Consider the following 7,668-nt stretch of genomic DNA (forward strand, 5'->3'; position numbering starts at 1 on the left):
GATGAAAATGGACTGTGGGGAATGACTAGCTTATCTGTTTAAGGATCGGGATTTTGATATCTGATCTTGTATATTAGATAAGCTTAAAATTTAGTCTTGGTACAGATTTTGTATTTTCTCATCTCCTAGTTCTGAGAAGGGCAGAGGACTCATTCCCGTTCCAGGACTAAAGTTCATCACAAAAGCAGATTAATGCCAAATCCTATTGACCATAAAAATTGAACATTTTAATACATTTCAACGATTTAATACAGATACCTTTCACTTTCTCTTCCCTGCCTCCTGAAACAACAACTATTTATTACCATATATTAAATATATAAATTTTCTAATTAACTTGTTATTTGCAATTCTGACAGCAGCATTAGCTGCTGGTGTGGGGTTTAGTGTGCTATAAGACATTATCCTAAGTTCAGCAATACAAAAGCCAAGAAATGGCAACAGGAAAAAGAAGCAAAATGATCAACACTGCAAATTAATGTAAAATACTGCTGCTGAGTAGCAGAACAGTTTCAGTAAACTAAGATTGGCAGTAAACATTAATGCTTTTAAGTTCTTGCTACTTTGTTTTAAAAAGCAATGCTCAGTTTTCCCAGCTACAGTTCGGAAGTCTTCATCTGCAAGAGCTTGAAGTGCTTCTTCAAACATATCCGTGGTAATAGTGAGAGGGTGAGGTAACAGGGCTCCAGGAGCCTTAACATAACCACCAGGAATGGTGCAAAGTGAGATGGAGCAGCAACTAGGTCAATGAGACAAACAGGAACCTGATAAAAGGCTAAAAGGTAAAAACGTACCTGAAGTAGAAAGGGGTTGGTCTGGGAGAGTAGGGTTGTAGTAAGTCTGAATGAACATGAATGAAACAGGCTTGAAAAAAAAAATGTCTTAATCTCACCAGATCGCACACCCAACAGGAATCAACAACTTTGGATATCCCTTGAAAAAAGTACCTCCTATGTGACAAGAACAGTGGTGTTCTGGGCAATCTCGGCCTCTGAGCCCTGGTTAGCCAACCCTTGAAGACCAGGACCAGGTAGCTCAATCTGATTTGTCCTTGTATTTCTTATTCACCAGTTTGCTTTCTTTGAATTTGTGGGCCTGGAGGTTTGGAAAGGGCTATTTTTTGCACTGTTGTCTCATTGTTTATAGGAACAGGAGTAGGCTATTAAGCACCTCGAGCATGTTTGCCATTCAATTAGATCAAGGCTGATCTGTATATCAACTTCAATCACATGGGTTTGGGTGGGATGTAGAGTGATAGTAGATTTGAGGTTAGGATCAGATCAGCCATGATCTTATTGAATGGTGGAGTAGGCTCGAGGGGCCGATTGGCCTACTCCTGCTCCTATTTCTTATGTTCTACCCACATTTGCTCCATATCCCTTGATACTCTTACCTAATAAAACTCTGTCGAACTCTGTCTTGAAAATTTGAATTGACCTAGCATCCATACCCTTTTGGGGGAGAAAATTCTATATTTCCAATAATCATTGTGTGAAAAAGTACTTCTTGATCTCACTCCTGAATGGCCTAGCTTTAATTTTAAGATTGTGCTGCCTTGTGTTGGATTCACCTACCAGAGGAAATAGCTTCTCTGTATCTACCCTATCAAATCCTTTTATCATTTTAAACACCTCAATTAAATCAGCCCTCAACCTTCTAAACTCAAGGGAATACAAACCAACTTTATGCAACCTGCCCTCATAACTTAACCCCTTGAACCCTGGTATAATTTTGGTGAATCTGCTGTAATCCCTACAAGGCCAATATATCCTCCTCTTGAGATGTGCCCAAAACTGAATGCAGTAGCGAGATGGGGACTGACCAAGTCTCTGTACAGCTGAAGCATAACTTCCTCCCCTTTGTATTCCAGCCAACATTCCATTAGCCCTTTGATTACTTTTTGTACCTAGCGTTTCGTGATTTGTGGTTGTTAAATCCTAAATCATAACTCTGAGATCTGCTTGTGTCAAATGCCTAAAACATATGAAAATTAATGGGGATTTAATTGGATTTAAACTTTATATGTAACGGTACAGAAAGCCCATGGTACACACAAAGACCAAAGCCTGGACACCCATACAATGGGCCATTTGCTCCTTTATAAGTTTGGTGCCATGCAGACATGGTCTCATGTACAAAGTCTTCTCTTATCACAGCTCAATTCTTTTGAAAGAGATGGCAGTTTCTGGGGTTCCTTTATTCAGTAAGTTCAGAGAATAGACTGGCAGCTGACATAAAAGGGAATCCAAAAGTTTTCTATAGGCATATAAATAATAAACAGGTAGTAAGAGGAGGGGTGGGGCCGATTAGGGACCAAAAAGGAGACCTACGCCTGGAGGCAGAGAGCATGGCTGAGGTACTAAATGAGTACTTTGCATCTGTCTTCACCAAGGAAGAAGATGCTGCCAAAGTCATAACGGCACAGAAGGAGGCCATTCGGCCCATTGTGTCCGTGCCGACTCTCTGTAGAGCAATCCAGTCAGTCCCATTCCCCTGTTCTATCCCCGTAGCCCTGCAAGTTTATTTCCCTCAAGTGCCTATCCAGTTTCCCCTTGAAAACATTGAGTGTCTCCGCTTCCACCACTTCCGTTGGCAGCGAGTTCCAGGTCCTCACCACTCGCTGCGTAAAAATGTTTTTCCTCATATCCCCCCTGTATCTCTTGCCCAAAATCTTAAATCTGTGTCCCCTAGTCCTTGTGCCATCAGCTAGTGGGAACAGCCTTTCCCCGTCTAGCCTATCCAAACCCGTCATAATCTTGTACACCTCTATCAAATCACCCCTCAACCTCCTTTGCTCTAATGAAAACAAATCCAGCTTCTCCAACTTATCCTTTTAGCTAAGATCCCCCATCCCTGGAACCATTCTGGTAAATCTCCTCTGCACACTCTCAAGGGCCTTCACATCCTTCCTAAAGTGTGGTGACGCAATACTCCAGTTGTGACCTAACCAGCGCTTTATAAAGATTCAGCATAACTTCTCTACTTTTGTACTCAATACCTCTATTTATGAAGCCCAAGATACCATATGCTTTGTTAACCACTTTCTCAATATGTCCTGTCACCTTCAGAGACCTACGCACATTAACTCCCAGGTCCCTCTGTCCCTGCACACTCTTTAAAACTGTGCCATTAAGTGTATATTGCCTCTCCATGTTCTTTCTGCCAAAATGTATCACCTCACACTTCTCTGTATTAAATTCCATCTGCCACTTGTCTGCCCATTCTACTAGCCTTTCTATGTCCTGTTGCAGTCGATTGATATCATCCTCACTGTTTGCCACACCCCCAAGTTTGGTGTCATCGGCAAATTTAGAAATTCTACTCTGTATTCCAATATCCAGGTCATTTATATATATCAAAAAAAGCAGTGGCCCCAGCACTGACCCTTGAGGAACACCACTGTCTACCATCCTCCAGTCTGAAAAACAGCCATTTACCACAACTCGCTGTTTTCTGTCCTTAAGCCAATTCCTTATCCAAGCTGTCACTGACCCAGCTATTCCATGAGCCTCAATTTTGATAACCAACCTTCTATGTGGTACTTTGTCAAATGCCTTCCAAAAATCCATGTAGACAACATCCATTGCATTCCCTTCATCAATTCTCTCTGTTACTTCATCAAAAAATTCAATTAGGTTGGTCAAACACAATCTTCCTTTTACAAATCCGTGTTGGTTTTCCTTAATTACCTTAAATCTCTCCAATTGCCCGTTCATTTTTTCCTTGATTATGGTTTCTAAAACTTGACCCACCACTGATGTTAAACTGACTGACCTGTAGTTACTAGGATTGTCCTTACACCCTTTCTTGAACAATGGTGTCACATTTGCCACTTTCCAATCCTCAGGCACCTCCCCCGCAACTAGGGAAGATTGGAAAATTATGGCAAGCCCTTCCGCTATCTCCTCCCCCAATTCCCTTAGCAACCTGGGATGAAAGCCATCTGGACCAGGTGACTTGTCCACTGTGTATCAATTTTCACCCCTTCCATTCCTTCTAGCGCTATTTTGTCAGCATCCACCTCCTTAGTAAACACCGATACAAACTACTCATTGAGTATTCTAGCCTTGCCCTGCGCATCTCAGCTTGTATCACCTTCTTTGTCTCTTAATAGGCCCCACCCTGCCTCTTACTACCCGCTTATTGTTTACATGCTGGTAGAAGATTTTTGGGTTCCCTTTTAGGTTAACCGCCATTCTACTCTCATATTCTCTCTTTGCCAATCTAATTTTCATCTTCACATCCCCTCTCAACTTACTGTATTTGGTCTGGTTCTTCCTTGAAGAAGTCATAGTGAAAGAGGAGGTAGTTGAGATACTGGATGGGATACAAATTGATAAAGAGGAGATGCTAGAAAGGTTGTCTGTACTTAAAGTAGATAAGACACCAGAACTGGATGGGATGCATCCTCGGATGCTGAGGAAGGTAAGGGTGGAAATTGCGAAGGTACTGGCCATAACCTTGCAATCCTCCTTAGATACAGGGTTGGTTCCAGAGGACTGGAGAATTGCAAATGTTACACCCTTGTTCAAAAATGAGTGTAAGGATAAACCCAGCAACTACAGACCAGTCAGTTTAACCTCAGTCATGGGGAAGCTTTTAGAAACGATAATCAGGGACAAAATTAACAGTCACTTGGACAAGTGTGGATTAATTAAGGAAAGCCAGCACAGATTTGTTAAAGACAAATCGTGTTTAACCTACTTGATTGGAGTTTTTTGACAAGGTATCAGAGAGAGCTGATGAGGGCAATACGGTTGATGTGGTGTACATGGACTTCCAAAAGGCGGTTGATAAAGTGCTACATAATGGGCTTACCAGCAAAGTTGAAGCCCATGGAATAAAAGGGACAGTGGCAGCATGGATATGAAATTGGCTAAGTTACAGGAAACAGAGAGTAGTGGTGAACGGTTGTTTTTGAGACTGGAGGAAGGTACACAGTGGGGTTCCCCAGGGGTCAGTACTAGGACCACTACTTTTCTTGATATATATTAATGACTTGGACTTGGGTGTAAAGGGCACAATTTCAAAATTTGCAGATGACACAAAACTTGGAAGTATAGTGAACAGTGAGGAGGATAGTGATAGACTTCAAGAGGACATAGACAAACTGGTGGATGGGCGGACATGTGGCAGATGAAATTTAACGCAGAAAAGTATGAAGTGATACATTTTGATAGGAAGAATGAGGAGAGGCAATATAAACTAAAAGGTACAATTCTAAAGGGAGTGCAAGAACAGAGAGACATGGGAGCATATGTGCACAAATCGTTGAAGGTGGCAGGGCAGGTTGAGAAAGCATACGGGATCCTTGGCTTCATAAATAGAGGCATAGGGCTGGATTTTGTTAATGGGGAGCTTTTGGAGGCGGGACTCCCACTTGTTGGGTTGTAGTCCCGCCTCCATCGACTTCTGGCCAACCCACGCTATTTTCCCTTGATTGACCTTGTTAAGCCCGCCCAGCGGGCTTAACAGGCCAATTAAGGGAAAGCCCGTTACAGGTGACGTCAGCAAGTGCCGTTTCATCTGTCAAGAGCTTTTGACAGATGAATTGTCAGTGTTTGACAGCTCTGTGAAGCTGTCAAACACTGACAATCTGTCTTCTAAGTTGAGTCTTTACTTAAGACTCAATTAGAAAGCCTTCCTGACCAGAAAGCAGAAGGCTGCAGCTTTTGACAGTTCAGTAGCCATTCTGCTTTCTGTGCCGGTGAGCTGAGGGACTCCCGAGACCTGAAGGGAGGAAGCCTGCAGGAGGAAGTAAAGGTAAGTAAAACTTATTAAAACACTTTACATAAACCTCACACTTACCTTTGCACTAATTGGATAGCTCTTTCAAAGCCAGCAGACACAATGGGCTGAATGGCCTCCTTCTGTGCTGCATCATTCTAGGATTCCATAATAATCATGAGGCACAATATACGCCAAACATTTCTTGGTGATCGAGAGCATTTAATGTGCCTTTTTCTGGGAACAGAACCTTTAAGCACTTCTCTCGTCAGTTAATTATTTTACTTCAGACCGTGACAAGTTAGGACACTGTCCTTTCACTACTGGTGCCCACGTTAAAACCCAGCCTAGGCTGATGGGTTGGAAGTTTCCCACTCTGCCAGTTGTACGATTCCTATGGGAAATGTGTATGGAGCAGTTCCACTCCAATCCCTACAATTTGCCTCAATTTGGTAATCTCATTCAGACAGATCATTAAATACATAGGGAGCACAGTAGAGGGAGCTCTTCTGAGGTTGAGGTTAAGGCATTGGTGAAAATAAATTAAGAACTTGCATTTATACAGCGCCTTTCATGACCTTAGGACATCCCAAAGTGCTTTACAGCCAATGTAATTTTTAAGTTTAGTCACTGTTGAAATGTAGGAAGATTCCCACTGTGCACTAGGTACAGCAATGTCATAAATACATCTTTTGGAAATGGGTTTACAGTTTTGCTTCCTCTAGTGCACAAATAATATCTTCCCCCCGGGCACTTATCAACTTGTGTTGTACCTGACCTGGGAGTGATTACTGCTGACAACGGGTGATAAAAGTGGAAAATAGTCCATTCCTTAACAGCAATGTTCCTCAACTTGGGCACAAAAGAAGAACCAACATTTTTTTTAAAAAGGTATGGGGAATAATCTGCTAAATCTTATGGATCAGAAGGGAGTTCAGTGAAAGACAGTGGGAACACTGTGCTGAGGGCACTCTCCACTTCCACACACAAAATCAACAGAAAAGCTTAATTCCAAAAGATTACACTGGTGCAGATATAAATACTATACATAGAGCATGGTTGTCATAGCGCTCCGACGAGTTGTGCTCATTTGAATTACCTCATTGTTTAAGTGTTGCATTAAGAGACACTTCAGGACCATCTCATCAGCCTGCTGTTTGCGGACAGGTTTAAAGGACCATCCTGCTGTGTGCTAGCTGTCAGCATCCAACACCAATTTGGCCAGCAGCAGGAGCAATTGGTGAGGCTTCATTTCACCACCTCGCTCAATTAGTTATATCCTTTTATATCCTTTAATTAATCTTGGGCACAGAATAATGTTTCATTGAGCAATTTTTTTTTTATTATAAATGACTTTGGTTAAGTATCATTTACCTGAAACCTTGAGTCATCGATCACAGGTACCTTACTTATCAGAATGTCAGAAAGGTTCTGCAGCATGACAAGCACAGTAACAAAGTTATCATCTGTAAAGTCGCATTATTTATTTACACAAAAGGAATTATTTAACATCTGGTACAGTGTATCCATACTGAACGAATGTATTAACATAATGAATACAGAACTATTGCAGCTCAATCAACAGTATAGCAGTCATTGGGAACAATCCTGGGATGCCTGTTGTCTTTCCTCAGATTGATTTGTATAATGTCTCTCTACTAAAATGGGATCAATCCAATGCAATAGGTTCAGCCTAGTTTAACCATCAATCAGTTCCCAGTGGCTACACGCAGGGCTCAAAGTATCGGTGCATAAAGACGAAGGGTCTGACATTCCGACTGGGCCCTGGGCAGAAGTGCAGCAAGTCACCGTTCAGGGGACCAGGAAATGGGTCAGAATCTGGTTCGGCTGCAAAACTGCCCTTATACACTCTTAAGCGATTTTCCAAGGGAGGAAAGGTAAATCTTACACCTGCTCGCCACCTTCCCGCCCGCGCCCCCC

The sequence above is a fragment of the Somniosus microcephalus genome, chromosome 13 (assembly GCF_052327205.1).
Source record: "Somniosus microcephalus isolate GS21.2 chromosome 13, FLI_Smic_1.0, whole genome shotgun sequence".
Taxonomy (NCBI): domain Eukaryota; kingdom Metazoa; phylum Chordata; class Chondrichthyes; order Squaliformes; family Somniosidae; genus Somniosus; species Somniosus microcephalus.